This window comes from Panthera pardus, unplaced genomic scaffold (assembly GCF_024362965.1).
Source record: "Panthera pardus isolate Hobbes unplaced genomic scaffold, ASM2436296v1 HiC_scaffold_20, whole genome shotgun sequence".
NCBI classification, from domain to species: Eukaryota; Metazoa; Chordata; class Mammalia; order Carnivora; family Felidae; genus Panthera; species Panthera pardus.
In genome coordinates, this window is record NW_026526766.1 from 49796562 (window position 1) to 49824082 (window position 27521).

General features: G+C 40.4%; 1 long non-coding RNA gene across 4 annotated transcripts; it reads right to left on the bottom strand.

The window, feature by feature from the left end:
* Window positions 1-331: 331 nt before the first annotated feature.
* LOC109252081 (uncharacterized) lies at window positions 332-27521 on the bottom strand. Of its 4 annotated transcripts, none has more exons than XR_008424219.1 (7): window positions 21407-21795; window positions 20939-21159; window positions 8979-9077; window positions 8309-8403; window positions 3753-3813; window positions 2661-2769; window positions 332-1161 (listed from the first exon to the last, which is right to left on the bottom strand). It is a non-coding gene; the product is annotated as an uncharacterized LOC109252081 (long non-coding RNA). The 4 variants fall into 4 exon arrangements; XR_008424220.1 differs by having other exon boundaries at window positions 8309-8413; XR_002073849.2 differs by lacking the exons at window positions 20939-21159; window positions 21407-21795 and adding an exon at window positions 27327-27521.

Here is a 27521-nt window from a genome sequence, read left to right on the forward strand (position 1 = left end):
AAACATTTCAGTGTTTCAAGAGTTTCTATCAGCAAGTTCTGCTAGAAAAGTAAAGCAACCACTAGAGTAAAAGTCAATAAATTAGGCTAGATCAAATAAAATAGTCACAAATAAAGGTAAAAGAAATTCAGGAAAAAAAAATAGCAAGTTTGACAGGCAATATTAAAAGATTATCCCCATTAGTAGGAAAAAGTCTCAGACCCTGCAGACAATTCTGCAATGGGATGAAAAGACAATTCTCCAAAGAAGGACTATAAATGGCAAATAAATATAAAGCTGCTCAATTTCACTGCAAAGCCAAAGAGCTGTGACTTAAAACCACAAGGCAATGTCATTTTTTAAAAGTCAGGTTTATTGACGTATAATTTATGTACAGCAAAATTCACCCTTTTCAAGTGTATAGTTCAGTGAGTCTTGACAAATACATATAGTCATGAAAACACCAGCAAAATCGAGATACGGAACATTTCCATTACCCCCAAGAAATTCCCTCCGATCTCTCTCCTGTCACTCCTTCTCACACCCAAACCCTGATCCAACATTTTTCCCCCAATAGCTTTTCCTTCTCCAGGATATCACATAAATAGAACCATACAGTAAGCAGACTTTTGAATCGGGCTCAACGTCTTTTTCAGTCTACCACATTAGTAAAGATGTAAAAGGTAGTAATAATGTTGCTGAGTGCTCCGACCCAGCTAGTGTGTGTATTAACTACTGTGACCTCTCTTGGGTTCACACTGGCAATATGTACCAAGATCCTAAAAATATCAATACACTTTGATCACTAGTTCCATTTCTTTCTTACTTGCGTAAAGCTGCTTCCAGTGTTAAGACACCCCCAGACAAATGTCCAGATTCGTTTTACAACTTGATTCTATAGAAGAGACAATTCCATCCCATGCATCAGGAATTGCTCTTTTGTTGGCCTTTCTCCACAAAGAGTAGGGCCTTCACAGAAACTCACCAGAAAGCACAATAGCTTCTAGGTCAATGGAAACGTTACAGAAAACTTTGGAGGCAGAAAAACAAAGATTTTTGCCAACAAAGAGGAGTTTGCTCATTATCTTCCCTTCTTTATTTTTATCTTGTCCTTTGCACCATCCACCAGGAGCTCTTAAAGTGCACACACAGCATATAAATTCTAGCCTTCCCAGGGATCTTCTGAAAGAGGAAAATAAGGGAAGAAAATTTTCTCTTAGATAAAACTGCCCTTGTTTTGCTTTAGAAACATCAGTCATTAGCTGAGCGGTGTCACTTGGCTGTATCGCTGTCCTGAGCAGCAGAAAGTGACCACACAAGTTCAGTGAAGACAGATACCAGACATCCCCTCTTATTATCAACCATCCCAAAGAGATGAAGAGAAACGCATGTCAAGAAAAGGGGAGGCACAGTGCACACCTTTATTCAGGTAGGAATTAAGTCCATGTGATTGTTTTCGGCAGGAAATGGAACAGCTCTCTCCTTTTCTTTTATTTTAATTTTTTTTAAACACTTATTTTTGAGAGAGACAGAGACAGAGTGTGAGCTGGGAAGGAGCAGAGAGGGGGGAGACACAGAATCCAAAGCAGGCTCCAGGCTCTGAGCTGTCAGCACTGAGCCCGACATGGGGCTCGAACTAATGGACCTCGAGATCATGACCTGAGCCGAAGACAGCCGCTTAACCAACTGAGCCACCCAGGCACCTTCTCCTTTTCAATATGCATGTTCAACATACATAACCTTCAGGATTTCTGAACTTTCCTTCAAAAATCCCAGTTATTCCAGCAAGTATGTCCAAACACACAGCTTCTGCTACCACTTTGGCCCCACTTTTAGGGAAACACTGCTGTCTAATTTAGAACCTAGCTCCCTCTCATCTTCACATTTTTCTCACAAGCACAGTTCACAGGAGGTTTACTTATATTTTTTTTAATTTTTTTTCTAACGTTTATTTATTTTTGAGACAGAGAGAGACAGAGCATGAACAGGGGAGGGGCAGAGAGAGAGGGAGACACAGAATCTGAAACAGGCTCCAGGCTCTGAGCTGTCAGCACAGAGCCCGATGCGGGGCTCGAACTCACAGACGGTGAGATCATGACCTGAGCCGAAGTCGGACACTTAACCGGCCAAGCCACCCAGGCGCCCCGGAGGTTTACTTATAAACAAGTATGGACAATCAAGTAGACTGACACAGCCAATGACATCCCTCCAAGTGGCCGAGCTCAGCAAAGCTCTGACCCATCATCTATAGTCATCTCTTCCTCCTAATGGGAGCACAGGAGGTAGAAAATATAATACACACTGGGAAACACTAGTCACAAGAGAGGATGTGAAGTATCTGTTCTTAAAGATGTGAAGCCTATAAATGAGGACCATCCATCTTGGATTGCTTTGATGCTTTGCTGTTTTAACCATGGGGCTGATTTTGAGAGTTTGCTTACTCCTATGATTGTACAAAAGGTAACTTGGGTTACTATGAAGAAGTTGTTCTAAATAACCAACTAGACAATGTGTCACATTAATGTGATGGGATTATTCAATCCTAGAAACGGTTGCCCATGTACAATAGGAAGCCTATGAGGTGAAAAACATCGCATCCATTCGTGAATCTCTTTTCCCTAAGGCCCCACTGGACCTTCTGGATGAATATGTCCCAATTCACTTCAACTCAGCCAACCTACCTTGGCCCAGAGCAGAACCCATAAATCCACCTATAATTTATTAAAGACTTTCATGGCACTCCATTCAACCAGTTCACACAGAATGCTCTGTTAAAAAATGGTCCCGTCACTAGAAATGAGAAAATACAAGTCAGGGCCACAATAGGTTTAGAGTGACCACATTTAAATGTTTATGGACTGGAATTCCAAGTATGTCTTGTCTTGATGGTGACAGGACAAGCCTCTCTGCATTTAGCTAAAACTGATGGAGCGTATGTCCATGAACATTTCCTAAAGGAAGGCTGAACAGAATTTCATCCACAACTCTCCCTTCATTCAAAGAGCCCTTAACTTCTAGAGTAAAATTAAAAGCAAAAAACACTCAGATTTTCTGTATAATTACAGTACCACCTTTTTTTTTTTTTAATCTTGAGTCCTTTTAGAAAGAAATGTTTCATGAGTACACCATTTGGAAACAACCCTCCTGTTCTATGTGTAGTATATTTTTACCCAGGGCCAGCAAAAGAGGAAATGATACACAGATCTCTTTAAGAGGAGTAGGAAGGAGGGAAACACTGAGAACACACAATTTTACCACACACAAAAATTCTCATCCAGTACCTCTGGATAACTGGGAAGAGTGTCTAACAAGATGGGGAAAAAGTTTGAGCCTTCACTGAACTTGGTATCTTCTAACCTTCTCAGGGCTGCCAAAGACAGAACGGGGGGGGGGGCCCTCAGATGCAGAGTCAACGCACTATATACTAGGCGTTGTGCTGGATGTTATCACTTCCATCGTGGCCACGTGCAAAGGGCTCACAGCTTTGTAGAAAGCAGACTTGGCTACCTTTGGTAACTAGAGAACGCAACAGGACCTAAGGTAAGAGACTCTCAGGATTGGGGAACCAAGTGTGAGAGACCAGGTAGCCAACAGCACAGCTGGCATTGGTCGCTAATTTAGAGCAATCACAGATATTCAGAAGAATTTCCAGTGGCTACAGAAGTTCAAAGGGATGAAATGGAAGCTCAAATTCAAGTAGAGCTTTCAAGGCAGACCATATATGGTCATTAAGGTCTTCTCCCAAGACACCCCCTTAATATACTATTCCTTACCTTGCCAGTATTACTGTGGTCCCTTGTAAGACAAAGCCAGAAATTAAAATTTGTCAGCCTCCTGGGGAAGAATCCATATATCACATTAAACAAGCTGAAGAAAATAATGTGTCATATTGAAATAACACTTTATTTTTTCACAATGAGAAATTAGTACCAAAGGGAATGTATAAAGTCCATCTAATCATTGTTTTCTGAACCTGTACACAGATTTTTATGGATAATCTATTAAAGTGTACCTAAAAACAAGTAAAACCCAGCTCATTTGGTTAAACAAAAAGAGAATTTATTAACTCAAGAGCTCAAAAGGTCTGTGGTAGGGAGTGTTTCAGGTAAGGCCTGATCCAGCAGTTTAAGGCTGTCACCAAAGATTAAGTTTCTTTCCATATATTCACTCTATTTTCCATAATATTGAGACCCTTCTAGGATTACTTCTTCTCATGGTTACAAAGTGGCTGCTTACAGCAATAAGATGTATGCACATTTTTTTTTAATTCAACTTCAGTAAAATAAGGATGGCTTCTTTCTGTCTAACTATCAAAGTTCTTAAACTTCACTTTGATTGGGCCAACTTAGGTAGGTACCTGTCCATTAATTAATTACTATAGCCAGAGGATTGGTTTAGGCCTAGGTCAGTGTCCATAGCCAAGTCAATGGCTGTGACAAAGAGTATGGGCCTATTAAAATAACACTGTTGGGCGCCTGGGTGGCGCAGTCGGTTAAGCGTCCGACTTCAGCCAGGTCACGATCTCGCGGTCCGTGAGTTCGAGCCCCGCGTCAGGCTCTGGGCTGATGGCTCGGAGCCTGGAGCCTGTTTCCGATTCTGTGTCTCCCTCTCTCTCTGCCCCTCCCCCGTTCATGCTCTGTCTCTCTCTGTCCCAAAAATAAATAAAAAAATAAAAATAAAAATAAAAAAAAATAAAATAACACTGTTATTTAAAATAGCATTGTTCACAGAGCTAGAACAAACAATCCTAAAATTTGTATGGAACCAGAAAAGACCCAGAACAGCCAAAGCAATCTTGAAAAAGGAAACCAAAGCTGGAGGCATCGCAATCCCAGACTTCAAGGCATATTACAAAGCTGTAATCATCAAGACAGTATGGTATTGGCACAAGAACAGACACTCAGATCAATGGAACACAATAGAGAACCCAGAAATAGACCCACAAATGTATGGCCAACTAATCTTTGACAAAGCAGGAAAGAATATCCAATGGAATAAAGACAGTCTCTTCAGCAAGTGGTGCTGGGTAAACTGGGCAGCAACATGCAGAAAAATGAAGCTGGACCACTTTCTTACACCATACACAAAAATAAACTCAAAATGGATGAAAGACCTAAATGTAAGACAGGAAGCCATCAAATTCTCAGAGGAGAAAGCAGGCAAAAACCTTTTTGACCTCGGCCACAGCAACTGCTTACTCAACGTGTCCTTGGAGGCAAGAGAAACAAAAGCAAAAATGAACTACTGGGACCTCATCAAAATAAAAAGCTTCTGCACAGTGAAGGAAACAATTGGCAAAACTGAAAGGCAATTGACAGAATGGTAGAAAATATTTTCAAATGACATATCAGATAAAGGGTTAGTATCTAAAATCCATAAAGAACTTATCAAACTCAACACCCCCAAAAATGGTAATCCAGTGAAGAAATGGGCACAAGACATGAATAGACACTTATCCAAAGAAGACATCCAGATGGCCAACCGACACATGAAAAAATGTTCAACATCACTCATCATCAGGCAAATACAAATCAAAACCGCAATGAGATACCACCTTACACCTGTCAGAATGGCTAAAATTAACAACCCAGGCAACGACAGATGTTGGCGAGGATGCAGAGAAAGAGGAACACTTTTGTCATGCTGGTGGGAATGTCAACTGGTGCAGCCAGTCCGGAAAACAGTGTGGAGGTTCCTCAAAAAATTAAAAATTGAACTACCCTATGACTAAGCAATTACACTACTAGGTATTTACCCAAGAGATACTGGTGTGCTGTTTCGAAGGGACACATGCACCCCAATGTTGATAGCAATGCTATGGACAATAGCCAAAGTATGGAAAGAGCCCAAATGTCCATCAACGGATGAATGGATAAAGAATATGTGGTATATGTATACAATGGAGCATTACTCAGCAATCAGAAAGAATGAAATCTTGCCATTTGCAACTACGTGGATGGAACTGGAGGGTATTATGCTACATGAAATTAGTCAGTCAGAGAAAGACAAATACCATATGACTTCACTCATATGAGGAATTTAAGATACTAAACAGATGAACATAAAGAAAGGGAAGCAAAAATAATACAAAAACAGGGAGGGGGCAAAACATAAGAGACTCTTAAATATAGAGAACAAACAGACGGTTACTGGAGGGGTTGTGGGAGGAGGGATGGGCTAAATATGTAAGGAGCATTAAGGAATCTACTCCTGAAATCATATGCTAACTAACTTGGATGTAAATTAAACAATTAATTAATTAAATGTTTAAAAAAGCATATGGGTTCCTGAGAATTGGTTTATGGTTCACCTCTGGAGTTTAGGGAGGTCAATACCCCCCAGACTGTGACACAATGCTGTACAGTGTAAATGGGATGGGATGGATGCTGGGAGAGGAGGCAACTAATTGGATCTACTCTGAGAAACCATAACATAATCAGAGGATTGCTTTGTGAACATGGAATTGGAATGAAGAAAACCAGATACACAAGTGCTTAATGGTATCAAGGTAGATAGCACGATTTACCCAACTTTCTACATGGATTTCCTTGCCAAGCATTCTAGAAAATCTCCTACCTTCTGAGTCTATCAACATACCTTAAGAATGAATGGAACAAAGAGACAAATACTGTATGACTCCAGTGACATGAGGTACCTAGAGTAAGCACAATCACAGAGACAGAAAGAACAGTGGCTGTCAGGGGCGGATAAAAGGGAATGGGGAGCTATTCTTTAATGGGTATAGAGTTTCAGTTTGCAAGATGAAAATAATTCTGGAGACAGATGGTGGTGATGGTTGCACAACAGTATGAATGTATCTAGTACCAATGAACCACACACTCAAAAATGGGAAAGATGTAAACTTGATGTTGCCTGTATTTTACACAATTTTTTTAAAAAAAGGAATAAATGGATCTACCAGATGAGTTATGAGTATATCTTGCAAGCCTTGGGGTTGAATCTAAGCATCTCCACTCTAAAGTGTTATAAGCTTGTTTTTAAGTCAAATTATAAAAAAAAAAAAAGTATGAAGTATTTTTCTGTTGCAAAAGAGACAGGGTCAAACACCACAATGACACACAATGATGAAAGTATCAACATTTGGGCTCAAGGAACATGTTGGAGGCAGTCCCCTAGTCTCTGGCCATCCCAAGATTTAAGGTAGGTGTGTCCCGCTTAAACCGGCACAGCTGGAGACCATTTAAGTCGTGTTCTAGGATAAAGACCTCCCCAGTGCTCTGCCACCCCATACCACAAGAGCCTTGCCAGTGTGAAAAACCCTGTACACTCAGAGGCCATCTTCTGCGAAGTTCACATTACGCGCATTGGTGCCAACCAGTACAATCTCTGGCTCTCTCTGCAGGGCCAGCTCGTTACTGGACTACCTGAGAGAAAGTGGCTGGAGGTGTCCACCAGAGAAACTGGCTTGTCTCCCCTCATAATTTTACATCCAGGCGCTTGGAGGAAGCTCCCTGTAGTCCCCAAGTACAGACTGAAAACACTGATTGCATTTCAGAAACAAAATAACAGGACAGAGGAAAACAGATCATTGGTAGCTAAAGCAGCACCTCCAGGCGCCTGGAAAAAGAGCTGGTGGCGTCAGAGCGGGTAAAGGATGAAGGAAGTGTACAGAGTGTGAGTGCCTGATAAGGTTTGTAAGCCAAGCAACCTGAGCGTGAGTAACGGTGCTCTGCGGAGCTCTTTATTACATTTACTTTGATTTCTTTACACCACGCGATTCCTGCATATCTGATCATTGAACTCTACAGTATCCATGCACGTACTCCGCTGATGTGGCCCAACGGCAACCACAGATACTCCCTTCAAAGAATATTTCTAACTGAAGGATACATTTACAATTAAAGAATAACTATTTCTTAAGACTTAGTGATTCCTATAGAATTAAATACCATCCTCTCTAATGGTGGATTAGCATTTCCTAAAGAAAGGAGCAAAGTCTACAGAGAAATGTGAGACATAAGCTAGTGATGAGCTTGTGGTTTAGGTAGGTTTCGTAGTGAGTGAGAAGCTTAACACACCTATTCTTAGTGGGGTTATATATTATTATTTGTGACATGGTAATAGTGTTTTGGGCATCTGTTAAGTGCAGGACACTGTGGCAAACTCTGTATACACATGGGCTCCTCTAACCCTTAAAACACTGTAAGGTCAGTATCATTCCCAGTCTACAGACAAAGAAATCAAACTCGAAGTATTTAGTAACTTGTTTGGGATCACATAGTTAAGAAACAGTAGATCTATGGTTCAAACTAAGATCTGTCTGAATTCACCCCCCCCCCCCCAAAACAAAACAAAACAAAACTTACACTCGTAATGATCATGGTTAAACAGACCTCTGTCTTCATTGGACCAAAGAAGCTTTGGTGGGCATCCCCATACTTTGAGTACTTCTCTCAGAGGCACCTAGACGAAGCTGGATGTTAGAAAAACAAAATCTATCATTTAGGCAAAACAGACACCAAAACTTGAAGTTCCATAAAGTTCACTATGAGTGGTGGTAGCCTGTCTCATCAGGAGAGGAAATGGAAATTTTACTCCTGAGTAGTAAGTGAGTTCCCCTGTTTTCAATCTTGCTTGTGAAGCCTACTTCAAAGGACTACTGCTGGCATAGCATCAAGATTAAGCAGGGGTTAGCAGACCCAGGTTCAAATTCAAATTCTATCACTGGATAGCTTGGTCAAGTCACTTAATTCCTGGAGCCTCAGTTTTCTCATCTATAAAATGGGCAGCAGAATAATGTAAAATTATTAGCTTCCTTTGAATGTTAGCTATTTGAATAAGCTTGCCACTGTGCTTTTAATTTTCATTTCTCTAATGACTGATGATGTTAAATATCTTTTCATGTGTTTGTTTGCCACTGTATATCTTCCTTAGCAAATTATCTATTGAAATCTTTTACTCATTTTTAAAAATTGGGTTATTGGTCTTCTTAGTATTAAGTTTTGAGAGTTTTCTAAAAATAAGTTCTGGATACATACCAAGTGGAGGTGAGGATATGGAACTGCTGGAACTCTCCTACATTGCTGGTGGGAATGTAACACATGCAACAACCACTTTGGAAAACTGCTTGGCAGGTTCTGAAAAAATTAAATATACACTTAGAATATGACCCAGCCATTCTAGTCCTAGGTTTTTACCCAAGAAAAGTGAAAACACATACCTAAGCAAAGACTTGTGCCTGAATTTTCATAGCAAGTTTATTGGTAAGAGCTCCAAACCAGAAGCAACATAAATGCCCATGAAGAAGTGAATGGATAAACAAACTGTGGTATATCCATACAATGGAATATTACATGCCTTGAAAAAGAATGAAGCACTGATGCAAGCTACAACATAGGTGAATCTCAAAATAATTATACCAAGTGAAAAAAACCAGACAAGAAGGAGCACATATTATATGATCCCATTTATACACAATTCTGGAAAATGCAAATTAATCTATAGCGACAGAAGCAGATCAGTGATTGGCTGGGAACAGGTAGAGGAGCACAGAGAGGTAGGAGAGAGGGGGAATACAGAGGAGCACAAAGAAACTTTCAAGGATGATGGATATATTCATTATTTTCATCACAGTTATAGTTTTCCTGATAAATAGATATAATATATAACATAAATATAATTGTATATAATTTTGTGTATATATGAAAATACATCCATTTGTACATTCTAAATAGGTATAGTTTATTATATGACAATTACACCTCATTAAAGCCTTAAAAATTTACTAGCTCCTAATATTCCCCTTGCCTTGGGAGTTGCCCCTGATACAGACAAGGGTCCTCTAGCAATCATGGACCCTACCTTCCTGGCCAGAGCTCATTCATCTGACACTACAGGTCACTAAAATGAGAAATATGGATGTCAGTGTTCTAGAGAAGTCCATAATTGTCCTTTTCTGAGGGCCCTGGAGTTGCCTGGCTCTGGCTCATCCAAAGACTGGTTATTTTAACTCTTAGATGTCAGGACCCGGGTGTCCTATCAATAAATTCCTTTCATGGGAGCTAGGTGGAGTTGGTTTCTGTTTTCTGCAACCCTGGGGAAGAAAAGAAATTGACACTTAACTCATCGCATTGATATTTCTTATGCTCTCTATCACAAATAGCCACAGTGCTATTGTTTTTATTTTAATTTTTAAGAAATTTTTAATGTTTTATTATTTATTTTTGAGAATGAGAGAAACAGAGCACGAGTGGGGGAGGGGCAGAGAGAGAGGGAAACACGGAATCTGAAGCAGGATCCAGGCTCTAAGCTGTCAGCGCATTGCCCGGTGCAGGGCTCAAACTCACAGACCGCGAGACCATGACCTGAGTTGAAGTCGGACATTTAACAGATGAGCCACCCAGGTGCCCCAACCACAACGCTATTTTAAAAGTAGGGTGTTCAACTGGCTCCATGAGTCATTCATTCATCTCTTCATTTAACAAGCTTTTATTTGATGGCATACTATGTGCCCAGTGCACTGCACCAAACATTTTCACATCTTGTTCAAATTATATAACAGCCTGTATAACGATCTCATCTTTACAGTTGAGAAGCTCAGGTTCAGAGGGGCTCAGTTACTTGCTTAAAGCTGAGAATCCCTAGTAGGCATTAGATCCTACCTGCTAGGATTTGAGCCCAGGCTGTCTAACTTCAGAGGCCATCCTTTTCATTACCTGTGCTCTGTTCCCTGGTTGTAGTAAGCCCTGACATCAACAATGTGCTCCAGTGTCCAGTCACCATGGCTAGTGCCTGTAGGAGCCAGGGGTCCCAATATGCTTCCCTGATACTCTCGTGGCCAACAACAGTGTCAGCTGATGACCACTCTGGGCCTCGTCCCCTCTGCAAGCCGTAGTGTCCTGGGAACGGATGAATTATCTATTCCAGAAGGCAGGGACAGTCAGGGGATCCTTTTTCCCTGGTGTTGCATTCTGTTACCGAGTAATGAAACTGACTCCTCAGCAACAAATAAGCAGCAAAATCCTGAAAATAAAAATGGTCCTCCAGAACTACAGGGGATGTCCAACGCAAGGCGCCTTTGGCCACAAATCAAAAGATAATGGGGCTAGGATATTCTTCCTGAGAGCCCATGGGAACTTTGCACACTTACGAAAAGCTCAGGTTTGAAGCTGCATTTTTACACCATTGCCGGAAACACCCCTAATAATTTTGGGCACACAGGTTCAAGTTAAAGCCAGAGACCTCATGATACTTTGTTTTCCTCAGGGAAGGCAGTCTACCAGAGTAAGAGAAGATTTTCATTTTCAATTTTAGAGATTTCAGTATAGTTTAAATGTGCTGCTCTTGAATTTAAAAATACAATAAAAGATGTCTCAATAAAAAAAAATAATAAAAGGGGAAAATCCATAGATATTCACATTATATATTCTTCCTTGTCATCACCCTGCAGAAATATGAAAACTGCCCAGAGCTCATGTGCACTGCAAATCATCACAGAGACATTTGTAAGAGCAAAATGGACACGAGCATTCAATAACCTGGTAATGTGAACATAGCTTTTGTTATCATATCAATATGATAAAAAATTATATACACGTTAAACATATTTTCAAACAGTAACTAATAACATAGAGCAATATTTATGATTTGTTAAATGATAAAACTAGAGTACCAAAACAGGTATGTAGTTTGATCCTGATGTGTGTGGTTATGTGCACGCTGTCAGCAAGAAATGTACCAAAATATTAACAGCAGTGATATCTGAGTATGGGTAAAATGCTTTCCTTCTTACTTTTATATAGTATCATTATTAAAACACATATATGCTAAATGTAATGTTGTACTGTCAACAGATTGGACCCTGAAACAGAAAAAGCATATTAATGGAAAAACTTATGAAATTGGAATAAAATCTGTAGTTTAGTTAATAGTAAATGTACCAGCGGTAATATCTTAGGTCGATAGTTGTACCATAATTATGTAAGATGTTAACATCACAGAAAGCTGAGTGTATCTTTGTACAATCATTGCAACTCTTTTATAAATATAAAATTATTTTTTGAAATACAAAGCTTTTCAAAATACATATATGGCCAGACAAGAGGAACAACAGTGACAGACAAGCCATTCTTTTTGGGCAGGAATGCATAATTTAGTAAGTATCAAATGTTTTCTTTTCCAGGTGTATCTTATTCTTGCATCTGGACTGTAGCACTGCCCAGTGCTACCCCAGGCGTCTCCGTATCCCCAGGAGAGCTCTTAGACCAGTGCTGGGCTAAGGATGTGCAAACAAGATCAACAGGCTCATTGATGAGCATACTTGTTCTGAGAAAAAAGTCACTAAAAGGGACACACACAAAAAAAAACAGCGTTATGCTGCTTTTCTCATTTTTGCAAGTGCTTATAGCTCATTTCCAAGTGCATTTTAGATGAACAGAAAACATTAACAAACTAATTAGTTCAAACCATATGAAATTGCATTTTTAGCTAAAGATGTCCCATATCTCCATTCATATGGTTCAACTTAAATAATAAGTATTTTACATTAGTCACTGAGGGAGGGCATCAGGGGTAATACCTTATAAGTAACACTATACACTTTTATGCAATTTTTATTTCCATGAGCTCCTCTCCTAATAGGGCTGGCTATCTTATGATCTCAACTCATGTGCTTTCTTCTTCCCCAAAAGTTACGAGTGATAAAATTCTCCCCAGTGGCTTGGGATTAATTTCTAAAATGCCAACACATGTCATGCCACACTGATGTGCCCTGATTGGCTATGAGATATGTAGCAAGTGACTCATTACTATTTTTTTTAAAAAACTCCAAATCTATAATTGGTTTATCTTTTGCTTTTTAATATAAATTAGAACAGATTTGAGATAATCCTTCTAACAGCCTTGCACTCACATTCACCCACTCACTTGCATCCCCAAACAGTTTCTCAAGTCAGGGAGAAAGAAGTGCAGGGAGAGGCAGGGTCCTGGGAGCCACGTTCACTGGCTGTTTGGGTTCTCGTGGCACACAGCCACAGAGCATCAGCTCGTGTGTGCCTGCAGACAAAAGGAGGCTGACAACCACTGTCACAAAGGCTTAGCAACTGCCGCATGTTCCAAAGTCAGAACACAAGAGTCCATTTGTGTCACCACAAATAAGAAGTTTATGTGGCACGTATACGCAACCTGACATCGGTAAGGATATCTCTCGTGCTATGGCCACATTCATTGAAAGTGATGCTCTTCAAACTTGTTGTTTTTTTTTTAATTTTTTTTTTAATGTTTCATTTATTTTTGAAAGAGAGAGAGAGACAGAGCACAAGTGGGGGAGGGGCATAGAGAGGGAGACACAAAATCTGAAGCAGGCTCCAGGGTCTGAGCTGTCAGCACACAGCCTGACGTGGAGCTCGAACCTGCAAACCCCAAGATCATGACCTGAGCCGAAGTTGGATGCTTAACCGACTGAGTCACCCAGGCGCCCCTAAACTTGTTTTTTTGTTGTTTTTTTTAATTAGGGAATGCTTTTCCTTCAAGCACAATCTTACAATTTATTCATTTATACAAAAATTCATCCTGAGTACCTATGGTATGCCAGAAGAGCTACACTACAGGAATTAATAAAACAGATGCTGTCTCCATGCACAAGAAATTAGTTGTGGAGACAAACAATCAGTCAGGCAAAGACTTACATAAAGAATTATAAAGTCCAAAGTGTCATGAAATAGATGAGCAGGACATCGGGCAAGGGGGGAGTCTAATCAGATGAGGAGATCATGGAGCATTTCTCTGAGGCTGTTAAGTTTAAGCTGACACCTAAAAGATGAGGAGAGGCTAGCCAGGCAAGGAACAGGGAGACAGAGCGTGAGGCAGACAACAGTTTTGAGGTTGGCAAACGAAAATGTGGACTGATGCCGATTTGCAGAACCGTGCAATTTCTCCCTGGCAATGACGAGCAGTCCAGGTGAACAACACAGAGGGCCTATTTTGGAATGACACAGAATTGGAAATTGGCAGTGGGTGTCACTGAGGGTCTAGGAGGTGGGGGAGATGAAAGTACTTTGAGAAATATGAAAATGTTAACATCCTGCAAGAGATCAGAGAGACCCAATATTTACCAATGCAGACACTTTTTTGTTTTTTTCTCAGAACTCTGCCATTCTTGCAGAGATCTGAATGCCTCTGACCCTTCCTAGTGACTCGGAAATGTCGAGCAGATTTCACTAAAATCTGGAGGTGGCTGGAATAGAAGTGAAAGTTCCCATCATCAGGATTATATCATTTCTTAGAAGACAGCCATCACCCATATATCAACAAATGGAGCCTAAGGCAGCCCTTTCTCCAGCTCTTTTCTCGGATTCCATCCCCCAACTCAGGGAATAGTGGAAAATCTGTGCTAAGTTGCCATGTCCCACATATTATCCGCCATTAACATAAATCAAGGTTTCGTGTTTGTAATTTACGTTTCAGCACTTAGAGAATACCTTGCTAGTTATTTTACACCAATAAATCAAACCAAAACTTTGTTAATAAAATATTAGAAGTGTCATAAGACCTCTGATTTATTTAAAGATGTCTAACATTCTTGATCTCCATTTATTTCAAGTTTTAAGAAGAAAAATGGTTAGCTGGATCATCCTGCTCTTATTTTAATTCTTTAATTTAGGAGATTACATCTCAGCTCCAAAACCATTTTTAATAATGAGATATGCAATTTTTAACTGCTGATGTTTTTAAAAGAATAAACATGATTAAGATTAATTCCTGCAGTCCCAGATATACTCAAATAATGGATTAGTCTGTATAGCACATTTGATTCATGTCTGATAGTCAAGCTTTTTTATTTTAGTTGCATCCATATACACAGAAGTTTACTCCTTTGTTTGCTTAGAAGCCAGAATTGCTTATGCAATAGGAGAAAATGAATATAGACTGGGCACTCCTGGGTAGGACACTCCAGTTCCCCAGATTACTAGTTGTATATATTCACAAGGAAAGAGTAGGAGACAGCAAGTTAACATGATAAAACAGAGAGCAAATGATATCCATGGATAACAGAAAGGTTCTTTTCAAAAGTAGACTGCCAGAAGATAAGAATTAAATAGATGAGAAAAAAATAAGTGAAGAGGGGAGCAGAAAACTTTTGGAGGTGATCAACAGCTTTATGGCATAGACTGTGGTGATGGTTTCACAGGTAGACACTTATCTCCAAACTCAAGTTGCGTACATTAAATATGTACAGTTTTTTTTACGTGTCAATCATTCTACAATAAAGTGTTTTTGTAACAACAACAAAGAAGCAAGAGAATTAAATAAGTGGAAGGCACTGAAAGGAAAAGACAAAATTTGGATAAGCACACAGAAGAAGAATGGAAGGGAGATGTTCCTTTTCTAGCAAAGACTTATGTCCACACCTGATCTCAAGGCAAAAATGGATTATGCATGTTTGGTGCCAACTTATTTATATTTCCCACTGGAAAGTGTGAGGGGCAAATTTTTGTTGTTGACCTTGGAAATAGTTACCAGCATCCTTCATTTACTACTTGAATGATTTTTGTCCTCCCTGCATTAGTGAACACATATAGTTTCGATGCTGACGGAAAGTCAGGCAGAACGATATAATGGAGCTGGTCACTGTTTTTGCAATTTCAAAATGACCAGAAAAAGGATTTACACATATCTGACATCATCTTGGAGGGCCTTACCACATTGATTCTTTGGTATTTGCCAAATAATACTACTAAGTGACAATGTTGAACATAAAACTAACATTTATTGTAAAATGAGAAATAATCCATGATAAGAAGTTTTTTTTAAAAAAATGCAAAAGAGTCAGGGCGCCTGGGTAGTCAGTTGAGCATCCAACTTCAGTTCAGGTCATGATGTTGCGGTTCGTGGCTCTGTGCTGCATCGAGCTCTGTGCTGACAGCTCAGAGCCTGGAGCCTGCTTCAGATTCTGCGCCTCCCTCTCTCTCTGCACCTCCCCTGCTCACACTCTGTCTCTCTCTCTCAGAAAATGAATAAACAAAAAAAATTTTTTTAATAAAATAAAAATGCAAAAGAGAGCTAGTAATTCGTAAGGTCATTCCTTCTTAGTGTTGACTAGAGGTAACAACTGGGGAGGGGGAAACTTGACTATATCAGGGGAAAAAACTTGACTATGCTCAGCAACTAACAGCCATTTGCTCTAGAAAAACTCAGGAGCTTCATTCAGTTTTATCATGTACAAGGTAAGAGTATTAAACAGTGTGATCTCTTAGGGCATACTATGATTGACTCCACCCGCCGTGATACTATGGTCTTCCATTGAGTTCAGATCCTTAAAATAGATTTCCAACTTCCAAGTATGCTTAACTGACAAATTACTGGCTTGTCTAAGAAAACAGTATCCTTTCTAGCCTAGGTCTTGCTACCCCTGAGAAATACTAAATACATTTAAAGGGATCCATAGATTAGTTATTTATATAACTCAAGATTAGAGCAACATCTTCCTTTCAATTTTACTTCTTTTCCTTACGTGATTTGTTCAGAACCAAAAGAGGTAGGACACTGTTTTCTCCTCTCATTGATGGCAATTTTCCAACAGGGCACACACATTACTCACTGTACTCACACTACTATTTGCACACACATTATGGAACTATCAAAGAGTAATAAGAATCATATAGTCAAAGAACAGATGCTGGAAATAGACTGCAGAGTACCCAAGTGTCCATTTTTAAAGCTCTAAATATTTTAAAGGTTAATTAAGAAAGAGAAAGGATTGTTTGCTATGCCCAAAGAGGCACATGTGGCGACAATTAAGAAAAAGAAAGAAGAGGATTCTCAGTAATACCTAATACACAGCAGAGTCATTTCTTAAGAAACCTAAATAGGAAAAAACAGTTAATGCTTAAACTTAACAGGGGAAAGACCAAGTTGCCAAAAATAATTTTAAACAATGATTTACAGGATTAGATGACCTAATGTTGAATCTTTTCTCCCCCCATTTTCAGATTCTCAATTTCTGCGACTGACCTTCCAGTGAAGCTCCCTGGATCATACAGTGCTAGTGAATAAAACAAATGAGCAAAGAGAAGCTAAAAGAATGAAGAAAGGCTATGTATTCCTACAACTCAAGTTCAAAATTCAGTCTCCAGTCCACAGCCTGCCTGATAAGATAAAAGAAAAACATTCAGATCCTTGAATTTAATCCCCAAAGAAAAGTCACCCCATTAGATAAAGCACCACACAGCCCTCCTCTCTCTGAGGCTATTGTCATGAGCCGTTTCCACCCATGTTTCCATTAACACAGTAACATAACTGCCTTTGGCATATGTCTGAGAAATGTAATAGCACCTCGTCTGCATTTCTAGTTGCAGGGATGATAGAGAGGGTTGCTGTGGGACCTTACGTCTTCTTGCCCAGTAATGCTATGGCTTTACCTATGGAGTGTAAAGATGTAGTTGGTTGGAACAGTTGGGCAAACCAGGATGTGGAAGATCTCACTTTGCCTAATGACCTAAAGGGTAAGCTACACATGCCTTATAATTTCCTGGGACCAGAAAGGAAGGAGAAATCACTCTGCCTCTCCCAATTCCTGAACAATTATGGGAATCTCAGACCTTGGACATGTCTTTGTTCTGTTTGGTGGCACTCTGGGTATTTATTATGTGTGGCCCTGAAGAGGCCCTCAAACACTATCTAAAAATAGAAGGAGGAGGAGTGCCTGGGTGGCTCAACCAGTTAAGCATCTACCTCTTGATTTCAGCTCAGGTCATGATATCATGGTCGTGAGATCAAGCCCCATGTCAGGCTCTGCACTGGGTGTAGAGCCTGCTTAAGATTTTCTCTCCGCCCCTCCCCCACACTATAAATAAATAAATAAATAAATAAATAAATAAATAAATAAAACAAGGAGGAATGTGTTCTAGGGAGAAAAGCAAGTGTCCTACTCCTCTCTTCTAGACCAGGGATTCAGTATGATGGAAGCAAACTCATTAGAACTTAGCGATTTATGATGATGGTGTTTCATATTAACACTCTTAAGAAAAAGAAACCTCAAACTACCCTAAGCTCAAAGAGGATAGAGGCATAAAGACAGGTGTAGGTCTCAACCCTTCTCTAACATGTAAAGGCATCATTATGATAGTCATGCCTGATCTACTTGGACTTAATCTGTGAAACAGAACGTTCAGTGTCTACAGTTGAGGCATCCTTCCTCAATTCTCAATTATTTCTCTTTCAAATCCAGGTTTTTCTTGGACCACTAACTGCTTTCAAAAGTATCTCAGGCAATTCCTAGTTTTCTAGTAAGGTTGAAAGGACTATAAGGAAATTGGTTAATGTTAACACTGGGTCCAGTACCTGGGGCAGAAGAGACTGGGATTAGCAGGGATCCAGTTATATGTACCTGACATGAATGGGCTTGTATATGAATAAACTGCGTGTTACAAGAGGCTTTTTGGCAGAACAAGAAAGAGAAGAAGCTTATGATGTAGTAAAATGTTCTAAGAGGTATGCTAAGTTTGACCTCAAAGTGAAAAGGACCGCACTTACAAAGTATTCTTTCTTAAGAATTGAACCACCATCTGGGAATGCAAGGTGGTGCAGCCACTCTGGAAAACAGTATGGAGGTTCCTCAAAAAACTAAAAATAGACCCTACGACCCAGCAGTTGCACTACTAGGCATTTATCCACGGGATACAGGTGTGCTGTTTCGAAGGTGTGCACCCCCGTGTTTATAGCAGCACTATCAACAATAGCCTACGTATGGCAAGAGCCCAAATGTCCATCAGTGTTTGGATGGATAAAGAAGATGCAGCATATATGTACGATGGAGTATTACTCACCAATCAAAAAGAATGAAATCTTGCCATTTGCCACTACGTGGATGGAACTGGAGGGTATTATGCTAAGTGAAATTAGTCAGTCAGAGAAAGAAAAAAATCATATGACTTCACTCATATGAGGACTTTAAGAGACAAAACAGATGAACATAAGAGAAGGGAAACAAAAATAATATAAAAACAGGGAGGGGGACAAAACAGAAGAAACTCATAAATATGGAGAATAAACTGAGGGTTACTGGAGGGGTTGTGGGAGGGGGTATGGGCTACACGGGTAAGGGGCACTAAGGAATCTACTCCTGAAATCATTGTTGCACTGTATGCTAGCTAATTTGGATGTAAATTTTAAAAAACAAAAAAATAAAATAAAATAAAAAAGAATTGAACCACCATCTTATTAAGCTCTCACATCTATCAGTTAAAACAAATATAGTAGATATATATGGTAGTTAAAAGCTACCTTGAAGAAAGAACCAACCTTAGATCATTGGACATTCTACAGAAATTCTGACATCATCTCTCCAACAAACTGATGGCATTAAATGTGTGTGTGTGCGTGTGTGTGTGTGTGTGTGTGTGTGTCATTTAGAATGAATAAAACTTTAATGATGTAACAACCAACTGGACTGTATTTGGATCCTAACTTGCACAAACCAAGTGTGAAAAGTCACTCTGATGATAATCAGGGAAGTTTAAACATAGACTTCTAGATGACACTGGGAAAAGTCCTCATCAGTTACAAGTCTATCCTGACACAAAATGACAAATTTAATGTTCTCAAGAAAAAAGTGGGGGAGTAACTGAGACACCATGAGCAAAACGTTAATTATTATTGAAGCAGCGTAACAGATAAAGGCAGGTCCCTTCTAGTCTCTTGTGAGTATTTCAAAATTTCCACGATAAAATAGTTTTTAAAAGCCAATGTATTACCATTAATCTTAAAAAGTATACAACTATCATTATTTTTTTATTTTTTTTAATGTTTTTTTTTTAAATTTATTTTTGAGACAGAGAGAGACAGAGCATGAGCAGGGGAGGGGCAGAGAGAGGGGGAGACACAGAATCTGAAGCAGGCTCCAGGTTCCAAGCTGTCGGCACAGAGCCCGACACGGGGCTTGAACCCACGGAGTGTGAGATCATGACCTGAGCTGAAGTCCGACACTCAACAGACTGAGCCACCCAGGCGCCCCCATAAATATCATTATTATAACACAATTGATCACAGCGCAAAATGGAAATAACCTCAATGCTCTGCATCAGAAAAACACTCTTTAAAAACTATGATAAGCCAATCTGACAAAAATTATGCAGCCTTTAAGATGACAATGAGGACGAGGGGCACCTGGGTGGCTCAGTCGGTTGAGCATCCGGCTTTGGCTCAAGTCACGATCTCATGAACCGTGAGTTCAAGCCCCACATCAGGCTCTGTGCTGACAGATCAGAGCCTGGAGCCTGCTTTGGATTCTGTGTCTCCCTCTCTCTCCCCCCTCCCCTGCTCACACTCTCTCTCACTCTCTCTCAAAAATAAACATTAAAAAAAAAAGATGACAATGAGGACAAAAGCAACAAACAAAGTGCCTATAGGATTATTTTTAGAAAAAGGACTATATTCATATTATGATCCTAACTCTTTAAAATATGTGTGAAGATAAACGGAGTAGAAAAGTATATAATAAAAATAAAATAGCAAGTTGATATGTTGTAAAGTGTGGTGGAATGTTTTTCTTTTTGGCGATACAACATTGTTTCTGAAACACATAGACACATAAAGAGCTGATGTGAACAAAACAACAAAAATTGATCTGGGCCTCCATATGCTGAAATGTAACACAGTGCAGCAGAAATAGCACCGGCTTTGGAAATGGACAATCTGGGCGAGTTATTTAAACAATCTGAGAATTGGTTTCCTCACCTCCAAAATTAACATAAAATGTCTACCCTTGGGAACGCTGCAAGGACAGTGATGTGATTAAATATCTATCACAACTACCTGGCAGCAGTAAACCTTCTATAATCAGCACTTATCACTATTGTCATATTAAAGGTGGGGGCATTCTGAAAAAGAGAAGAAAGGAGGTGTGCTGATGGGGAAGCAGCTGCAGATTTTTATGGTAATATGGCTTCTTCACAAAAAAAATGAAGACAGGGCAAAATGCAAAGAGGCCGTCAAACCTTACTTGGGCCAGCTGGAGGTAAGGGCTAGCTGGAGAGGTGCTAAGGCTTGTCTGGTGTCATGAAGCAGAGGTGGGCAGGGGCGAGGTGAATAGGGTCCCCCTCTAGAAAAATGGGAGAGCCATGTAATACCGTGTTCAAAGAATCCTGCAGCTTCAGGGCAAAACTTACCAGGTCTAGAGGAAGGGGAAGAAGAGCATGAATGGAGGAAACTAAGAAAAAGGACCTAGAGGGGCGCCTGGGTGGCGCAGTCGGTTAAGCGTCCGACTTCAGCCAGGTCACGATCTCGCGGTCCGTGAGTTCGAGCCCCGCGTCAGGCTCTGGGCTGATGGCTCGGAGCCTGGAGCCTGTTTCCGATTCTGTGTCTCCCTCTCTCTCTGCCCCTCCCCCGTTCATGCTCTGTCTCTCTCTGTCCCAAAAATAAATAAAAAATGTTGAAAAAAAAAATTAAAAAAAAAAAAAAGAAAAAGGACCTAGAGGACTGATAGGTTATAAGAAATGTTTAGGTGCCTTTTTATGGGGCTAGAGAGATGGGCCATAAATCAATTGTAATTGTATGATGGATGACAGGGTTTCAGAGATTGAATGACCTGAAATTCATGTAAAATGATCTCCTCCCCTGTCTCCATTCTACAAAAAGAGAAAATTACATCCAGAAAGGGGAGGCTCCAGGTACTATAGTCAGGTTCTATGGAAAACTCTGTCTAGAACTCTGCCAGAGAACTGGTTGTACCTCATTATGCCATCCTCCAAGATGTTTTGTCCCATGATCACCAAATCAATTCTTTTCATCCATATTTCTTTCTTATTTTCTCCCTCCCTCCCTTCCTTTTCTTCCTTCCTCCCTTTCTTTCTCTTTCTTTTCTTTCTTTCTTTCTTTCTTTCTTTCTTTCTTTCTTTCTTTCTCTTTTTCTTCCTTTCTTTCTGTTAGAAAGAGAGAGAGAGCATAACCAAGGAAAGGGGCAGAGAGAGATGGAAAGAGAGAGAATCCCAAGCAGACTTAGCACTGTCAGCAGAGCCTGACACAGGGCTTGATATCATGACCCGGGGATCATGATCTGAGCTGAAATCATGATCTGACTCTGATGCTTGACTGAGCCACCTAGGCACCCCCTACCCATATTTCTTAAATATATGTTGCTCTCCATGTCTTAGAATGAACAGTAAAATACAAGCTCTTATTCTTTTCACTAATCTCTTTCACATCAAAAGCTCCCTACTAACTTCAAATTATCTTGTTGCATGTAACAAAAGAGAATGTATTGAACATTTGTCCAGTAAATGCTCTGTCGGCACCCACTATGGCCAGGCATATAAAGATGAACGGCACACAACCCTTTGGATTGTGGTCAAGGAGCCGACAATCCAAAGAAGACAAACATGCTTACAAACAAGCATAATCCTCTAAGTACACTCTGTCATGGTCGATGTGCTGTGATATTAAAGAGAATAAAACTCTTTAGACCTAGAGAGGGAGGTTAGGAAAAGGAAACTTCACTGCCAGGTGATGTGGGAAGAGAGCCGGAGACAGAATAGCTGGTCAACAGGCAGAGACAAAAGGTGGCCAGTTCCAGTCTGTGCCAGGCACAATCGCTTAGGGAAAATTACCAGAAAACATGGCAAGCACTCGGTAGAAGAGGAAGTTGGGCTGGACTTCTGCAGAGAAAAACCAGTCGGGCAAACCAGAGTCAAGACCAAAGTACAAACCAACCTCTTTTAAGTTGTAAGGAGATATTTTTAAAAAGAGAGAGAAAGAAGAAATGAATTTGTCTCTGCGCTCTAACTAGAATCAGATGATTAAAAGTGAATCATCGAGGGAGCGCCTGGATGGCTCAGTCGGTTGAGCGTCCGACTTCAGCTCAGGTCATGATCTCACGGTCTGTGAGTTCGAGCCCCGTGTCGGGCTCTGTGCTGACAGCTCGGAGTCTGGGGCCTGCTTTGGATTCTGTGTCTCCCTCTCTGTCTGCCCCTCCCCCATTCATGCTCTGTCCCTCTCTGTCTCAAAAATAAATAAACATTCAAAAAAAACCTGAATCATCACAAATAAAAAAAGAAAAAATAAAAGAAAAAGTGAATTATTGCCAGCTGAGCTGTAAGAAAACTCTAAGAACAAGACTGGTACTGGTCTCGTACAGATTCTGGCAGCTGCTACCAAACCTACTTTTTGAGGGTGTTAATCCTGGGGCGAGCGTACAAATTCCTGGCCAAAAAAAAATTGCTTTTTCTTCCCCCTTTTTTGGAATCATGCCTCTTTTCTTCTGGCTTTTTCTTTCTTGCTTTAGAAATCAGTTGTGGTACCTAGATTAGAAATTTCAACTGGAAAATACTCAGTCTCTTGTGATGTGATCTTGCTGGTCCTCTATAGCCTCTAAGAAATGATCCTTCAAAACTGCCCAGTGATGAGGCACTGACAGACAGCCTTTGAGAAGCAGACCTTCCTTCTCTGAAGAACCACCTCTCTATGGGTGTCAAATTGTAGGGACATGTTGTTACAAGAGGGAGATATCATTACATTTTCAAATCCAAAGTCAGCTCTGAGGAAAAGTTTATGAGTGCTGCAAAATACATTGTGAGCCACACAGGAAGGTCAGGTAAAGGTCGCTCTAGAGATGGGGCCCTCAATCCAAAGAGGAAGGAAAAAGAGCAGGAAGCCAACATTGCTTGCGGACCTCCTTCGTGCTAGGCACCACCATAAGAACTTTACATGTGTTATCTAATGTTTTGCTTTCCTCTGTTCCTTATTTCACTCAGATTTATTCTTTTAAGTACCTCAGAGTAGTCTGTGCACATTCTATCATTTCTACTGAGGATGAATTTGGAGATGATTCGAGCAAGGAGACTGATGATGCCAGAATCCGGGAAAGACCTATCTCAAAACCTATCTCTTCAAATTCCCAGAATATATATTCTTTGTAAGAATTCCTACTATTTTTCAGATGACAGGGCATTTCAGGATACACACTGACAGGAACATTAGGATTTCTTAAAATACAGAGTGGGCATAAAGACTACTAAATACTCTGTGGATTTTGCCCTGAACTGCCACATCCCTCTGCTGAAAATTAGTGCATTTTCTGAACCTGGGTGCTGATAGGAGAATGAACACAGGAAGAAGAAAGCCACATGAGGACTTCACTCTCCCACCTGACAGACTCTCTCGAGACGGCCCTGCAACCCTGCCCACTGATTCACATTCTTCTCTGCTACATGCCTGCCTATGCCTATTAGACTATTAAAATATTAATAGGGTCTTGGTATCTGTCATTATTAATTTTAGAGACTAACAAGGACATGCTGAGCCATACTATTGATAGATTTGTAGAATATGTTAATCATAGCACTCATTACTCAGCTAAGTTATTATTTTTTCAGATGCTTTTTCTCCACTAATCATTTCTGATATTTAACAATGTATCATCTCCAACGATGCACCCTTATTTCTTAGAAGTCTATTTATATATGTATTTTTTATAATGTCTTTTATAGCAACAATTTATTAAACAATTGTGGGGCCCCATCACGTAATGACAAAATCTTCTGACAAATATCTAGAGAGTTCAGCTAAGAAAATGAATAGATTATTAAATCTGGCAGAAAATAATATGTGCCCGCTTTTGAAATGAGAAAGCTGAAGCAAAGAGTTAATCGACTTTCTAACAACTAACATGTATGAAGATCTAATCTTTTCTCATTTCAGAAGCTTGAGATTTACACTTGGGGTGTGCATTGAACAAAGGCAGACTCAGGTATTCCCCTTAGAGCATATGACTTACGTAGAATTGCAAAGGTAACTAAGAAGTCTTTTTCTTGTCACTCAAAAACTTCAACACAAATTATGTATAGAGGAAAAGAACAAATCATGTAGTCCTTAAGAAGTAATTGCAAATCCCTTCTTCAGGGAACGATTCGTATCTTTCTTCATGAGTGACTGCCATCACACACGTGTCTCTCCAGCCTTTCTATTCTCCTCGATCTATTTCCACTATCATTTCTAAGAGATCAGTACATGAACTGCCCCCAAATGGGATGGTGGGGGCAAAATGTATCGACCACAGTCTTAAATTAGAAAGGCTTATGCAGGGGCGCCTGGGTGGCTCAGTTGGTTAAGCAACCAACTTCAGCTCAGGTCATGATCTCGCGGTCCGTGAGTTTGAGCCCTGCATTGGGCTCTGTGCTGTTGGCTCAGGGCCTGGATCCTGCTTAGGATTCTGTGTCTCCCTCTCTCTCTACCCCTCCCCTGCTTGTGCTCTCTCTGTCTCTCAAAAAATGATAAACATTTAAAAAAATTTTTTTAAAGAAAGACTTATGCATCATACCCCATTACATACAGCACAATCTATATCAAAAGGCTCCAGGTGAGTCAATGCTTATGCCATCCTTCAGATATTGTGTTACGACTTACTTACTGTAGTGTCTACACCCTCCACGAAGAGGGCTGAGGAAAGAAAGGGTGAGAAATGCAGATGGGACCTGAAAATAATCTGGTTGCATTATCACCGTTACTATTTATTAAATACCTCTTAAGGGGACTTCAGGCAGAAGTAGAAATGCTTTCAGTGTAGTGTCTGAAATATCCCCAGTTGTTCTTTATCTAAGGCTCTCTCTATCACAAATCAGATAGTGATACACCTCTTTTGAACACAACTAGCTGGGCTTTTCATGGCCCAGACTCACAAAGTGACAAGTTAAAACAGTCTTACTCCTCTGAGGCCACAACTAAAATGTAAAAGAAAACAAAACAAAAAAATAACCCAAACAAATAAACGAACAAACCTCTGGGGAAGGTGTTTTCAATTTTTAGTCTTGTGTAGTTCATGCTTAAATTGAGAATCCAGATCTCTTCTAATGACCTTGAAGAAGCTTCCAGTTTTCCAGTTGTAAAATGTAAATCTCAGCCCACGTGCCCAAAAGCATTCAATGATGAATTCCGTTAAAGAGAACATTATACGAAATGGGACACTCTGAAAAGAGGGGCTTGCAATTAACCCATGTTTCCTCACAAACTCCTTACTTTCACTCCTGTTATTAAAAATCTTCTGAAAATTAGTTCTGTCATCTTTGGTATTTAGAACATAACTGAACCGTCTTGGTGAATGAAGCCCCCTTGTGGGTTAATCCATCATTCTGAAACCAGTTATTGGTCCCCGTTACGGGGAAGGTAGAAAGTATAGTAGAAAAGACAAGAGAATGTTGACATCATAAACATCCTGAAAGTTGTTACTTTTCCACTTAATCCCTGACACAATGCCTTCTCCTGTGATCTCTTTAAGTCTCAAGTGGATATGTAGGTGAGTGGGCCAGTGAGGGGTGGCGTGTGTGAAAAGAATGGATAATAATTCACATTTGTTCCATCATGGAGTGAACTACTAATACCCTTCATGTCAACCTTTTTTTTTTTTTTTTGCCAGGCAGTCACTCTCTTTGTCTCTGCCTTACTACCATTGCCACAATGATACTACTGGGTAATGCTATGGAGTGAATTGTACCCCGTAGCCCCCCCAGTTCCTATGGTGAAGCCCTAACCCACAGTGTGATGGTGCCTAGAGATGGGACCTTTGAGAGGTAAACAGGCTTAGATGAGCTCATGAGGGGAGAGTCTCATGGATTAGTGTCATTGTAAGAAGACATCTTAGACCACAAAGCTTGCTTTCCCTCTTTCCAAAGAAGAGGTCATGTGAGCACACACTGAGATACCCACCGTCTGCAAACCAGCTGGAGAACTCTCACCAGAACCCGACCGTGCTGGCACCCTGGTCTCAGACGTACAGCCTTCAGAACTGAGAGAAAATAAATTTCTGTTCTTTAAGCCACCTCACCCACGTTATTTTGTTATCACAGTCTGAGCTGACTAAACCAGCTGAAGAGACAGAGATATTTTGGGAAGAGTTGTTTCCATAAAAATAGAGGGGCTCTAAATGCAGTGGACAGTTATTTCATCTCCCTCATGCTCATACTTAGGAAAATTTCATTTAAATACACACCTGTTGACCAGTGCCCAGGGCTACTACTCTAGAAAAGCAAACGAAAGCATCAGAATAGAGGAACAAGAGAGTGACTACAGCTCTTCTCAGAAGATGGGGCAGTCCATTGCATTTTCTACGCATGATATCCTACTCCAATTGCAGCAGGGAAGAGCAAAGGCACTTTGTGATCCCTCTGGGAAGGAGCTGGAGCCCTGCCACCAAAGAGGTCAACACCAGGGCCAACTGCGGGCCAGCCCAAGCTTGTGCAACAGCCCCTCCGCACCTGGGCCCTCCCTGTGCCTTGTCCCTTATATTCCCCATGTCTTCGTGGTCTCTGGTGAGGCCCAGTGAGTTCAGTGAAGAGATCACTGGCCTCCAACAAAGAGTAACTTAAAAGGAGAGAAAGCGTGCTAAATCCCACTCTACAAACCAGGTCTGTTCAGTTCTGACTTGCGAATACGAAGCTTTCCATTTGACTCCATATGGTTGTGTTGCGTTAGGGTCCACACAAGGCTAAGATACACAGTTAGGTTTCCAGCTGCCAGTGGCCAAAAGTGAGGAAGTTCTCGGAGACATCAGTTTCTGATAAACTGTCTTCCCTGTTTTAAAAAAAAAAAAAAAAAAA